Source organism: Cupressus sempervirens, chromosome 3 (genome assembly GCF_028749045.1).
Source record: "Cupressus sempervirens isolate cs-2001-9-10 chromosome 3, ASM2874904v1, whole genome shotgun sequence".
Lineage (NCBI taxonomy): Eukaryota > Viridiplantae > Streptophyta > Pinopsida > Cupressales > Cupressaceae > Cupressus > Cupressus sempervirens.
This window is the reverse complement of record NC_143120.1, coordinates 39,127,722-39,141,313: the sequence shown is the minus strand read 5'-3', so window position 1 is coordinate 39,141,313 and position 13,592 is coordinate 39,127,722. Positions and strand designations below refer to the sequence as shown.

At 35.6% G+C, this 13,592-nt stretch overlaps 1 long non-coding RNA gene and 1 other non-coding gene across 2 annotated transcripts; both read left to right on the top strand.

Annotated features, from left to right (window-relative positions):
• Positions 1–8,114: 8,114 nt before the first annotated feature.
• On the top strand, positions 8,115–12,858 carry LOC149564677 (uncharacterized). Its single transcript, XR_016361885.1, has 2 exons — positions 8,115–8,475; positions 8,576–12,858. It is a non-coding gene; the product is annotated as an uncharacterized LOC149564677 (long non-coding RNA).
• On the top strand, positions 8,283–8,470 carry LOC149564678 (small nucleolar RNA snoR143). Its single transcript, XR_016363188.1, has one exon. It is a non-coding gene; the product is annotated as a small nucleolar RNA snoR143 (small nucleolar RNA).
• Positions 12,859–13,592: the final 734 nt, after the last annotated feature.

Genomic DNA, 13,592 nt, shown 5'->3' with positions numbered 1-13,592 from the left:
TGTTAAATTGAACTTGTCTCGAAAATTTGCCCAATATGTCTGAAAAGTCCAGAAATCTTGCCAAAATCAGTCGCTGTTCTGAAACTAACCTGCTTTCTCGTGCGAAAACTTTTTTAGTCTCGCGCAAAATCATTTTTTCCTCGCGTGAAATCATTTTGTCCTCGCGCGAAATTAAAATTCTGTCATGAGTCTTCGCGTGACTTGAGATCTTTCTCATGCGAAATTAAAAACTGTCACTGAACTTCGCATGAGACAAAAACTTCTTCGCGTGGCTTGTAAAACTTCTTCGCGCGACCCATAAAAGTTTCTCGCGCGAGATCTTGCATCAACATTTCCACTTTTGGTTTGATCTAGCTATCTGCGATCTGCACGCTGCCCTTTTTTGCGTCCGTTTTTCACTTTCTGTCTACAAACATTCCTCAAACAGTGGCATCCTGCTTAGCTAATGACTTGCGATCCATACTTTAACTAGTCTTGTCTCTCAGTTATCTTGCTCTTGTCCTTTAGTGCTTGTTGTACTCTATGTCATGATAGTCATAATCTTTGGCTATTCTAGCCTTCAAATCAGACTATTCATACCTTAGTATACTGCACTCTTATCTTGCTTTTCTGAGACTATGTTCTAGTGTGGTCCTTGTCTACGCTGCTGCTTTTTGTCATTGTCTATGACTGTGGCAACTTGACTTATGTTCTAAAACTTGGCTGTCAATACTTGAAACATAGTACATCAAAATGGCTAACAACAAATATGCTAAATCTAATATTCCTAGTGAGGAAGAAAAGCTACTTATTGCAAACATGAAGCAACAAATTCAATCAATGAGCACTCAACTTCAAAGACTAAAGGAGGAAGATGACACATCATTGAACAAATTCTCCTTGCGAGACTATTTACCTTCCTATAATGTTGAGTCCAAGCCATCTCAAAACATTCTACAAATACCCAAGAAATCTAGAAATATTTTTGAAGAAAAACCTTGGGAACCTAAACCAAAGCGTGATTTCACACCTTTGATAAAATCTTATGAATTAACCTTGGAAGTACTTCTTGAAGAGAAACTCATTGTATTACCTAAGGTCACTTTGGCGAGAGTTTCCTTTATTAGTAACTATTGTGCCTATCATAGACATAATTTACATAAAACTTCCCATTATAAGGAGCTGAAAAACAAGATCCAAGATCTCTTTGACAATGGTATAATTCAAAAATCTAAGCTCTCAACTACTAAAGATTCTACTCTCAAGAAGGGTCAACCTCATGAAACCATGTCTAGTAACGGTTTAAATACAACTTCTACTTCCTCCGACATACATCCACCTTCTAAATTATCCCATCTTTCCAACACATATTCGCCAAAAGAACTCACTACTCCCCTAGTTGACTATGTGTACCCTCAAGGACTACCTTTAAAGGAAACTCAAGCTAATCTTGACTTAGTTGCAAACCTCTTCCATTCTACACAAAGCAAAGATCCAAAACCTCCATGTGTTGCTCCTCCTATTATCCCCAATCCAACTATTCCTCCATTGTCCCTTCAAGAGCCTGTTATGGAGACTCTAGAAATATATTTGAATATAGATTCAGATATTCCCTCATCCTTGGATTTGGTTTCATGTCAAGAGGACCACTTAAATGATGAAGAAACAAGTGTTGATCAAGACCAATATTCCTTCATCCCCTTTCAAGTCTTCCAAGATCTCGTGCCTCCATCTCAAGAGCCACATAGTCCTCCATCTCCCATGTCATGCACCTCTACTAAGCAAGATCAAGATATTCCTTCCACCATCCCTAAGGAGATTATAAAAGGCCAAGAGAAGGATACTTTTCTTATGTTACCTAAAATTCCTTTTGAAGAGAAAAGTGTTCCCTTGCTCTCTTATTCTACCTCGCTACATTCACTTCCAAACTATGCTCAAGCTTTAAATACTCCTATCAAAGGTATTGCTCCTATAACAATTACTCATAAATCTATTGATGACTTTGGTCATATTGCTCACTCTAAAGATGCTGATATCCATACTCATGGTCCGTTAACATCTTCTAAATCTATCCTTGGTCCCTACCCATCTAAGCTAGAACCTTCAAGTCTTCCATCCATATTGGGACCTTATGTTCCTCTATCTCCTACTTCCACTCTTAGCTCATTATACATTCCTCCTACCCTACCCCAAGATCAACAAAGATGCACATACTTGAACTCTTCACATTCACCTTTCCATCTAAACCAGTCATATTGGCCTCATTCATCCACAAATCCCAAGTCCTTTGGAAGCAATTTGGATGATCAACTCAAACACAAGTGCATGAATCCATCCTCAAAAGTTCACTATGTCTCGTCTAATCAACATGTGAATGTCAAGAAGGAAAATACACAAAAGAGACCGCAAAGGTCCACTATTCAAAGAGCTCAACCAAAGAAAGTATGGGTTCTTAAATCTGTTATTGAAGAAATGCGTTCCAAAGCATCTAATGAGAAATCAAAAGCTATATGGATTCCCAAGTCTCTTTTGAAGGACCTGAATATTGAAAACAAATCAAAGTTGACATTCAACCTTCCAAAGGCTTCCACTCCATCTCCTTTCCAACATCTTCCTAAAAAGGTTCCAAAACCTTCTACTCCACCCCTCTCCAAAAATGGCTTTTCTACCTCATATATCTAAGCCTCAATCTATCTCATCCATATTTCCTCCATCATTCCACTACCCTTCAAGGTGTGTGTCAATGTTGATCTTGCCTAATATCTCATCCACCCTCATGAGATTCTCTAAATCTTATGCCTGCTTGCCATCGTTGCTTGTTTCAGTCTTCCAAAACCAACAACCTTATCCTCCATCTACCTTTCATTTTTCTATCATTTCCCTTCCATTACCTTATCAACATCTTTGAGTGTACCTTGCTATGGCCTTGGCTTATCATAACTTATCTTTCTTATAGGAGCACTATTCAAATTGAAGAAGGCTTGAATTCTTTCCAAAAACTCTAAAAATCAAAAAAAAAGAAAAAAAATGTGCCTCGGTGAAAATCTGGAAACAGGCACCTTGGTAGCAAAAGTGAGATAAATAAATCTGTCCTATGGTGAAAACCACTTCTTGTGGCACCTTGGACAAGTACCATGATGAAAACCTGGTAAACAAGCGTCATGCATAATTCTTCCATCCATGACATCCTATCATGGTCTTGCTTATCCTTCAGATGTCCTCGTCTCAATACACTCACTCATAAACTCCATAACAAACTTTGTTGTCCTATTCAGTTAACCCTTTGGTCTTGATCAATGAAAGAAAGAAAAAAACTCAGTTCTTAGCAATCTCTTGACATGATCATTTTCTTGGATTACTTACACGATACCCTTCATTACACCATGAGCTTATATTGTTATATCTTTTTCCCTAGCTTGGGTAATCTTATGAAGACTTTCCTTGAGGGTAACATTCATCGCTTCATACTCCTTGCCTTTCCATCTCTGCTTATCCACTCGCTTGCTACTACATCTCATCATACATCTTGCTAGACACTAGAACAAAATCAAGGTGATCCTTTTTGAGAGCTAGTAATCTCTAAAAAAATCCTAAAAATCAGAAAAAAGTCCTGAAAAAATTTGTTACCCTGGTGAAAACCTAGCAATAGGCGCCTCGGTAACACCAAAAAAAAAAACTCTGAAAATTCCAAAAAATGCAAAAAAAAATAAAAAATGAGAAAAATACAAAAAAAAATTGAAAAAAATAAAAATAGTGCCATTGATGAAAACTTGGAAACAGGCATCATGGTAGCAAAAAAAAGAGAATCTTGCCAAGAAGGTGAAAATCTAATAAACAGGCACCTCTTGTTCCCAATGCTCCATCTTGCAGCGCATCTTCTGGCTATTCTGTACAGTCGCTTTCATGCTTTTACTTTCCTGCTTCCTGCTCATGTATCCATGGATTGAGTCTTGTCACAACTCGGGGGCATCCCCCCTTACTGTCACTATTTTCGAGATTCTCCTCATAGAATCTCCTACGCGACAGTCACTAGTTGTTCTGATTGTGTCTGCCTACTGTCGCCAGTGTCACTCTTTTCAAGATTCTCCTCATAGAATCTCCTACGCGACAGTCACTAGTGGTCCTCACTGTGTCTGCCTACTGTCGCCAGTGTCACTCTTTTCGAGATTCTCCTCATAGAATCTCTTTCGTAATGGTCACTAGTTGTTTCAGTTGTGTCTGCCTACCGTTGCTCGGGTCATGTCTCAAGATTCCTTTATGGAAGATCTCTTTTGCATCAGTCACCAGTCGTCTTGGCTGTATCTATCTACTGTCACCCAGTCCTCTTTAGGTTCTTCATCGTGAAGATTCCTCTTTGACATCAGTCACCAGTCGTTCTGACTGCGTCTACCTACTGTTATCACCCTACTGAAGAGATTTCTTTAGAATGTATTATGGACATTAGCACTTGACATCAATCCTGAAAACATTGAACTCAAAAAAAAAATGATGATATATTTGTTTGGATATGCTGAGCATTTTCTTTGTTTGCTTTTTTTTGCTTTATCGTATCTCCTCGAGCAACTCGATGATGTCATCTTTGACTAGAGAAGTAATGACTGGGGGCATGATCTTTTTCTTTGCTTTATGTTTGCAGTTTAATTCTAATAAGTTGATCTATTCTGTAAGAGGGGTGTCCACTATAAGAGCCTCCATCTCGTATTGGATGGTCGTGTGTACCTCGACTCCTTTTATACAGATACGTCAATGACATTGGTTCTTCTCCTTGTTTGTTGGAGTGAACTCTTCATGCTATAGCACATATTGATACTCGTCCTATTAAGTGAACATACGGGTCACTGCGAGTATATCTAGCACACTTTTGTCTCAGGTTACGAACGCAAGGGTCATTGCGAACATAATGAATACTGAATACTTAGCATAAGAGGAATCTTCCGTGTGTTTAATGTGTCTGTCATGCAAGCAACATTCAAGTCATCCTAACATTCATGCTTTGATGCTTATGTTAACTTGCTACATTAAAAGGGACAAATGTTCTGGTCATTCTGGCTTCTTGTGCCTCGAATGCTTACATTTAATTCCGACATCCCAATAACGTATGTTATATTCATATTTTCATGATTGCAATGTCAGTGGGAGTTGTATAACATACGAGCTTTGTTCTATATCCGGTGATGATTAAATATTGAGGCTCAGTAACTAGACCTAGGGTTGCATTTCACACAATCTTGCATTACATACTTCACTTGCATAAGCATGCGATTCAATTGCAAATCTACTTTCACCTTCTCTAATGAGGGATTGTTGATCTCTTCAAAGTATCATGTTCTTTCACGAACTGCACAATGATTGATTAATCACCCTCTTGGCTACTTTGGTTGCTCTGAACCCATTTTTCGGATTGAATTCAAAATCTGACACACTTAAGTGGCTCAAAATGCATTTTAAAATTTTTTGTGCAATCCAAATCTTTCTGATACTCTGCAATTCTTGGAATCTTTTCAACTCAAACTTGATCTTTTAGATCTCGAAATCACTTCGAATCAACCTCCAAATTTCTTTTGATCATTCTGATCTCTCCAAATTTCTTCAGATCGCTCTAATCGAGCTTTATATTTCTTTAGATCATTTTGATCTCTCCAAATTTCTTCAGATCATTCTGATCTCTTCATATTTCTTTAGATCATTCTGATCTCTTCATATTTCTTCTAATCGTTCTGATCTTTTCTACATTCTGTTGAATCTCAGATTTCTTCTGTATCTATTGCTATATTGCTTCACATCTATTTCTGGTGTGTCATCTTTCGATTTCGCTCCCGAGGGGGCAGAATGATTACATCATTAAATACTTATTGCTCGGGACATCTAGTTCCCATCTTATGTCCTAGTCACTTGGGGCATCTAATCACTCGGGGCATCTTGTTCCTTTCTATTTGGCATCTTTGCTATCTATCCTATCTTTTCATCAACTGATTAATCTTATAACAACTCTTCTCAGAGTTCGATAGACAGGTGTTGGGACAGTCTAAACCCCTTCTACTGAGGATCAAGCCTCGGTCTGAGGATGATTCTACGACTCATGATTGAACCTTGTTATCTTTCTTTTATCAAATTTGGGTATCTAGGTGTTCTATCTGGATCCTTGAAGGTTAAGCTCCGTTCTGGAGATAGTCTTCTAAATGCTTTCAATCTTAGGTATCTAGGTGTTCTATCTGGATCCTTGAAGATTATGCTCTATTCTGGAGATAGTCTTCTAAATGCTATTATTCTCGGGTATCTAGGTGTTCTATCTGGATCCTTGAAGATTACACTCTATTCTGGAGATAATCTTCTAAATGATATCAATTTCAGGTATCTAGACATTCTATTGGGATCCTTAAAGATTACGCTTCGTTCTGGAGGGAGTCTTTTAAATGCTATCACTATTAGGTATCTAAATGTTCTACTTGGATCCCTTAGGATTAAGCTCTGTTCTAGAGATGGTCCTTAAAAACTTATCGATTGGTCTCCGTGTCATCAACTTCGGAACCAATCTCATCTTTGCATCATGCTTTCCGATTTTCTTTGATTTGAACGTGCTGCACTCGCACATTCATTCAAAGAGGGGCAAAATGTAATACCCCAAAATTGGCTCATTGCCATGATACCAATTCTGGTATATTTCTGATCAATCCCAAAGCCCTATTCTAATAGGCAATTCTCATTCTGTTATTCGCTACTTGACTTAATTGTCAGATGCAGAAAAACCCTAATCTGCATTCATCATATTTCTTATTTAATTCCTATAGTACATACTCATATTAGTCGCATTAAACCTACTTGATTAATATTTAATTTAATTATTAAGTATCTATACTTTAATTAAATTAAATTATATCCCAAGGCTAATGTACTATGGAATTAAATTTATTTAATTTAATAAATACGCATATCTTAATTAATTAAATGTAATTATTTAATTAAATGAGAAAGGTATTTCTAATTAATTAAAAGAAATTATTTAATTAAATGGAGTACTTACTTCTAAATAATTAAACAAAGTTATTTAATTAAATGGGAAGCCATTCCTAATTAATTAAATGAAGTTATTTAATTAAACAAAAGTGTCTCTAATTAATTAAAGATTATTTAATTAAATAGAAAAAGTAATTATGAGAGCATATCTCATTTTATTAAATTAAATATCTCAACAAAATCTCTCTTCAGTTCAAAAAGGGAAATTTCCAGTTCACTGTTGATAAAAAATGAGTTAAATCAGTTGACTCCTTTTTCTACTCAAATTAAAACATTTAACTCCTTATTTTACTCAAATTAAGTCTGTTAACTCCCTTTAATTTAGGAATCTCCCTTTATGACTAAACCTCATCTTCAATCTTGACCATTGATCTGAATCGATCTCAACCGTTGATGGATTCCAAGAGAGTCTATTTAAGAGACCCTCATCTCTTCATTTTGGAGGATTAATTTGGAGAATTCACATCGAATCGCCGCTGAAATTCATGCTCATATTTACTTACATTTCTTGCATACATTCTCATTCTTAGTTTAATCTCATTTTAGTTTAATCATGCATATGCTTAATTTAGTTTGCTTTATTTGTTCTTAGATTACATTGCATCTTTCATTTTAGATTAATCTGCATACTCGTTCTTAGCTTAATTTCATTGTCAAATCCTTCGTTCTTAGAGGGTCTGGTTGTCTGCACCTTGATTTTGAGGATATTAACAGACAAAATCCTTTTAGATAGAAGGCAACAAGTCGCTTTGCAGGGCAAATTTCGGATGAACAATCTAATGTTCATTCCGAGATGAATCCGCATGCAATGACCGTGTTGAAATGTGTGTGTTAGAATAGGCCGCATTTTCACATATACAATAAGCTTCTAAACAAATAATATTTTCATATTTTTAATAAAAATATAAAAAATTAAAACTTTATTTTTAAAAAAAGAGATCTCAAAACATTCTTTAATTCTACTGGCTAGTGAAAAGATTTTATTAGTTTTTTACTGGATTGAATGAATGCGTAAGTTTTCCTGATTTCACGAGTTACATGTCGTTGGCACAAACTAAAAACAGGCAAAAACTTATTTAATTCGTGAAAAATGGGAGGACAATTTTAGGGTTTGCACCCCCCTATAAATTGAAATTAAGTTCTTGCATTAGATCATGACTTGGGTGAAAGGAAGTTTGGTATCGAAGCCACCATAGTTAGGGTTTTTAGGGTTTCTGGTGTCGCGTTTAGCGTTCAGTGCTGTAATTTGTTCCCGGATACCTTAAATGAGATAACTTCTATTCAGATGCATTTGGCACGGCATTACTGATTTTCTCTGTTTATAGGGAAAATTATAGATATACCGAGCCTAAATAAAACGCCATTTCAGTTGATCTTACTAATTGAATGGAATGGCAGCGGCCAGACAACCGTAGGGCAGGATCCACAGACGAAGGGCTTTTCGTGCTCTTTGCCTACTATTTCCTTGCCCACATTTCAATAGTAAGTCTCGCAATCTTTTATTGAACCATCCAGTATTCTGTTCACAATGTGTGATTTGCGTCGTTATAAAAGTGAAATGCTTGTACCCGTTATTTTTCAGCGCAGTAAATCGCGTATTAAGGTTTTCATTCGATTATCTCTGTTTTAGGTACGTTTCATCGTTTGTTTTTTGAATGTTCCGAATGATTTCGTAGGTAATGTTTCGATTACTTGGTCTCTACTCTTTAAATTGTAGGATTTTAGAGCCCTTAGCTGTAGGTTTCGTTTTTGGGGTTTTGATCAGTCACGGTGCGTTGTTAATAGTTGTGTTTTAAGTTCAGATTTTGGACGGTCTTTTGCTCGTGACAATATCACATTTTCATTCACTAATCAGTTCAGAGCCGAGATTGGCTATGAGTGTTTAGAGCGGAGTGTCGAGTGGGCCTTATTTAGTATTTTACAGATCGCCCTTATTGTGCTGTGTATTTTACAATGTTCGTTAATTTGAGCATTTGGTTTTGTTTTGGAGACCTGCTACCGTGTGGGTGAGAAACTTGTTTGTGTTGTTGTGGCGTATACAAGCCCTCTAATGCCGTTTGATTTCAGAAGGCTAGTTGCCAAGTGCACTCATGGTACTGGTTTTAAAACGTAGAGTTTATTAGTCTGTGATATTTTGTACGGGAATGTGAGCTTTTGAGCAAATTTACGGTAAATTAAAATTTTGCAATTCTTATACCCATGTGTTAAGAGTAACACAGTAGATATAGGAATGAAAAATATTTGGAAAGGTATGTTTATGCAACAAATTACTTCATCATGAGGGATAATTTGACAAATTAGATTTCTCAGAAAAAGTGTGTAGTGTCTTGAATCATTAACATATCAGTAGGAGAAAAGTGGTCTGTTATAGTAGCTGTCAAACTGGGTTTTGCAAGTTTATTTTCGTGACATGAATCCAATTTGTTTTATCATACTTGGTAGGTAGCTTGCGAGCCGCAGCTTTGTTGCCCTGTGCCTTTTCTTCTGCCGTTAGGTGCTTTCGTAGGGTTTATGGAAATCTTTTGGCGGTTTACTGGAGGCTGGTTGAATCATGGGAGATGTTGTTGGTTGGGTATTTGAGGGTGCCCTTCTGAAGCTGGTTGTTGGGGCGGTATATTCTTTTGGTCTCTGCTACAACCTAGAAATTGGTCTTTCTTTGGTGAACTCTATCCGTGTGCAGAGTTCTGATGGCTGTATAATGAGCTGGGGAATGAGAGGGACAGAATTGGGTTAAGTGATTTGAGGGAGTGTTGGATGCCCTCTCCATTTGTCCTAGTGAGGAAGTAGTTACCCTCTCAAAATTAAAGCACATAAACATTATCTGAAATCTCTTAACCGAGACTTCCTTTCAAGTGGACAACAAAGTCACAGCTCGCATATTGCTTTTTGCATTCTTCCTTCGTTACACAAGCTTCTCCATAATATCACTTCTTTATTTTTAAATTTTTTTAGCTCCAACGTAATATCACTTCTGTAATTATTTTTCTTCATAATATCATATTTATTAAAAAAAACTAATCATAATGACAACCTATACAGGATCTTTTTCTGTAATGTAGTCACGTATCACTATAAAGCTCATATCTACAGTCTGTATTACTTTGCACATAATCTTTCATCATTTTGTTGTTTCTTGGTCTGGTCTGAAAATGTTATTAGAGACATTAGCACTAGTTCATAGATTCAAATAACTCATCATGCTAAATATATGGCTAAAAGCACACATTATTAACTATTCTCAATATTATAAGACAAATTAACTATTAGAAACTTGTGATCAATCTTTAAATACTAATCTCAATTTGGATCTTTACATCTTGTAGAGTTGATCATACTTGACAAGCTCATGCTTACAATTAGCTACTATCATTCAAATTGATACTTGAACATATCAAGAAACTCAAGTTTTATGACTACATCTCTTAACAATTAGCTACTATCATTCAAATTGATACTCGAACATATCAAGAAACTCAAGTTTTATGACTACATCTCTTAGAAATTTTGTGAAGATTTTGGTTTAAAAGTCTGTTGAATAACTTTCATCAGAACACTCAATGATCATATATAACAAACAATAGAGTTAAATTGGTAATTTAAATAATACACTATATGAAAAGAATATACACAAGACATCATATAGAGTAAACTTTTGCATTATGTTTTGCTTTTAATTTGAAAATTGATGCCTTATTCCAATAAGACAAAAATAATTGATGCTTTTATTTTGAGAATTAAAGAACTCTATAAGAAAACTAATTGTTGTCTTCAACCCATCCAATAAAGGGAGAACATGTTGCATCCATCAAGGGCATTCTCCCTCAAGTATGAGAAAGATGCATATAAATACAAAGGAAATATTTCTTGTAGAGCAAAGAAGAGAACACGAGCATTCTATCCATATTCATGTTAGGGTTTGCCTATAAAAATAGATAAACAGTACAGAATTAAAATAGGTACAAGAGAGTCAAAATCTATTAGTGCTACAAAAGAATCAAAATCTATTAATATGCTTACAGATAAAGATCTTTGTGGCATCTTTAGATAGGAAGCATCATTTATATCAGCATTTACAAAATCTATTAATATTTTCAAATCAATTTTTTGATATAACTAATTCAATTCTCCATTAAGCATTTATTTTTATGGATTTACATTCATACATCATTCATATCACCATTTACAAAATCTATTAAATGCTTTAAAGGCAATTCTTACAATTAGGGTGGCTCAATTATTATTTGGTATATTTGTTTTGTTCTCAATAGAGACATCCTCACTTTAGAAGAGTATATTATTTGTGGGTGTTAATACCCACTTTGCTTTTTTGTTCCAAGTTGGCCTTATGTGAAACCAAAATGTTGGTGTCAAATGTGTAGATGATTTCATATGATGAACGAGTCCATGCAACTATTGAGAGTTGTTTATTAATTAAAAGTTCTTTTTTGGTGGGTGTTGATACTTGAATTTTAAGATATAGATTTCATTCTTGTCGCCAAACCTATTTTTCTCACATTTTATATATAATACATTTTTTCTTACTATTGTCTTTATTTGTGTCTTTGAGTGAAGCCTAGAAGTACAATAGGCAAGTGCAAAACAATGCAATTTTTTGTAAAGCAAAGAAAGAGAAAAATCCTCATGGGACAAGATCACTTTCCAAAAACAAAGATGAGAACAAAAAGATGAATGAGTGAATGGAGGACTCTAGAACCCCCTAGAACTTCATGCATATGTATACATAATCAAGTATCTCTCCATAGGCTAGAGTAGTAGTAGAAGAGAGACCAAATGGTTCTTGGTGCCCCCCAAAAGTGGAATGCACATCAATGCACCAATGGTAGATGCTTGAGACTCAATGTAGAAACTTTTCTATAAAGGTTGAACGTCTCTCTTCTTTGAAAGAAACAAAACTAAATGTGCACGTATGAGGCCTCCTCAATATGTAGGAAGAAACCTTAAAATATATGGGAATCTTAGAAACATGCTCAAGTGTCATCCTCGTGTCAAAAAAAGGTGCCTCCTTTAAATTAGGTTAACTAGGTCATGTAAATAGACATGTCAAGACCTTATAAGGATAAAGGTAGATTAAGTTAAAAGTGTCTTCTCTAAAGATATACAAGCTAGGGTCCACAATCATGTCATCCTCAACAAAATGATCAAGTGGAGAATGAAGAACATGTCCACAATCATCCCATCCTTAACAAAATGATCAAGTGGAGAATGAAGAATAGGATCAACGTGTTCCCTCACAACAATTGAAGAAGGTTCATCTTCATCAAATAAAAGATGAATATGATATCAAACAAGAAGTCATTCCATAAAATTGTGTTTGGAAGACAATGTATACCTTGTTGCACTCAACCATAAGAATCCATTGCTGTAGAACAATAGTTGAAGTTATCTCAATAGGAATAGAGGAAATAATATAAGTGATCTCAATAGGGTTAGATGGAATAATAGAAGTGATCCCAAGAATTTGACCACAATGAGAATACTCAAGTAACCAATCTTCTCTTGAAAGTTTGAATCAACACGAGAAGTGTGAGAAACTTATGAAAAAGCACTATCGCAATGAAGAGCAAAGTCTACAAAGGAGTGTAACGGAGTTGCATTATCAACCACCCTAGTAGCATGCATATCTCTACTCTCCAAGTCTTTGACAATAGTTGAATCAAGAGTCAACTCCACTATCTTCCTTGTACCATTAGTGATTTGATAGATGTTACATATTTTGGGTCAAGTGAGGTACAAACAACCCAATAGTGAAGGTTTACGCAATATTTGTAGTTTGTTGCTTCTTCTTTGGTTGTATTATCTCAATCTTTTGTTGGACATTAATAGATTTATCTTATCTTAATCTTATCTTATCTCCATATTAATGGTTCATTTCTAAGTCACATTCAAGTAAGTATGATTGGCCATAAAAATCAATGTAATGTGAAAAGACTCAAATGAAAAAATCATCAATTGTGAAGATGCCATATGATGAGAAGCCCTTGATCTATATGTTGTGAAGAAGCTAGTGACATAGACATTCTTGAAGATTGACTTATTGGATTCTTATCAAGATGATTTTTGAGATCATCAATATCCTTCTTATGTTAATAATATTCATCATGCCCTTTCTTCTTGCAATATGCACAAGTAAATGATCTTTAGATGATTTCCCCTTTTGTTTCTTTTATTTTTGCTCTTTTCATGCACCCTCACCTTTATTCCTTTAATTTGATAAATAAACGTCACTTTGAAGGCTTGAGAATCACCATTCTTATTAACTTTGATTGATCTAGCATCAACATCTTTGTGAAGACAAAGACACGCATTTGTGGATCCATCCTTGGCTCTCGCTTTTGCATCTGTGTTCGTCGATGATAATTTTCCTCCGTTGCCTTTAGGGCATATTGCGGTGGAAGGTGTTTGTTGGTGTTTGAAAACGCCCGAGGGTTTTCAATTATCCCCATGAGAATATCACACATCTAGGGGTAGCTAACTCCCATTATCAACATATCATTTCAGACACAGGGCAAACTATAAGGCTTGGCCCTTCTACTTCAGGCTCTGCTAGACCTAGGCGGGTAGACTTGAGATTCAATTGA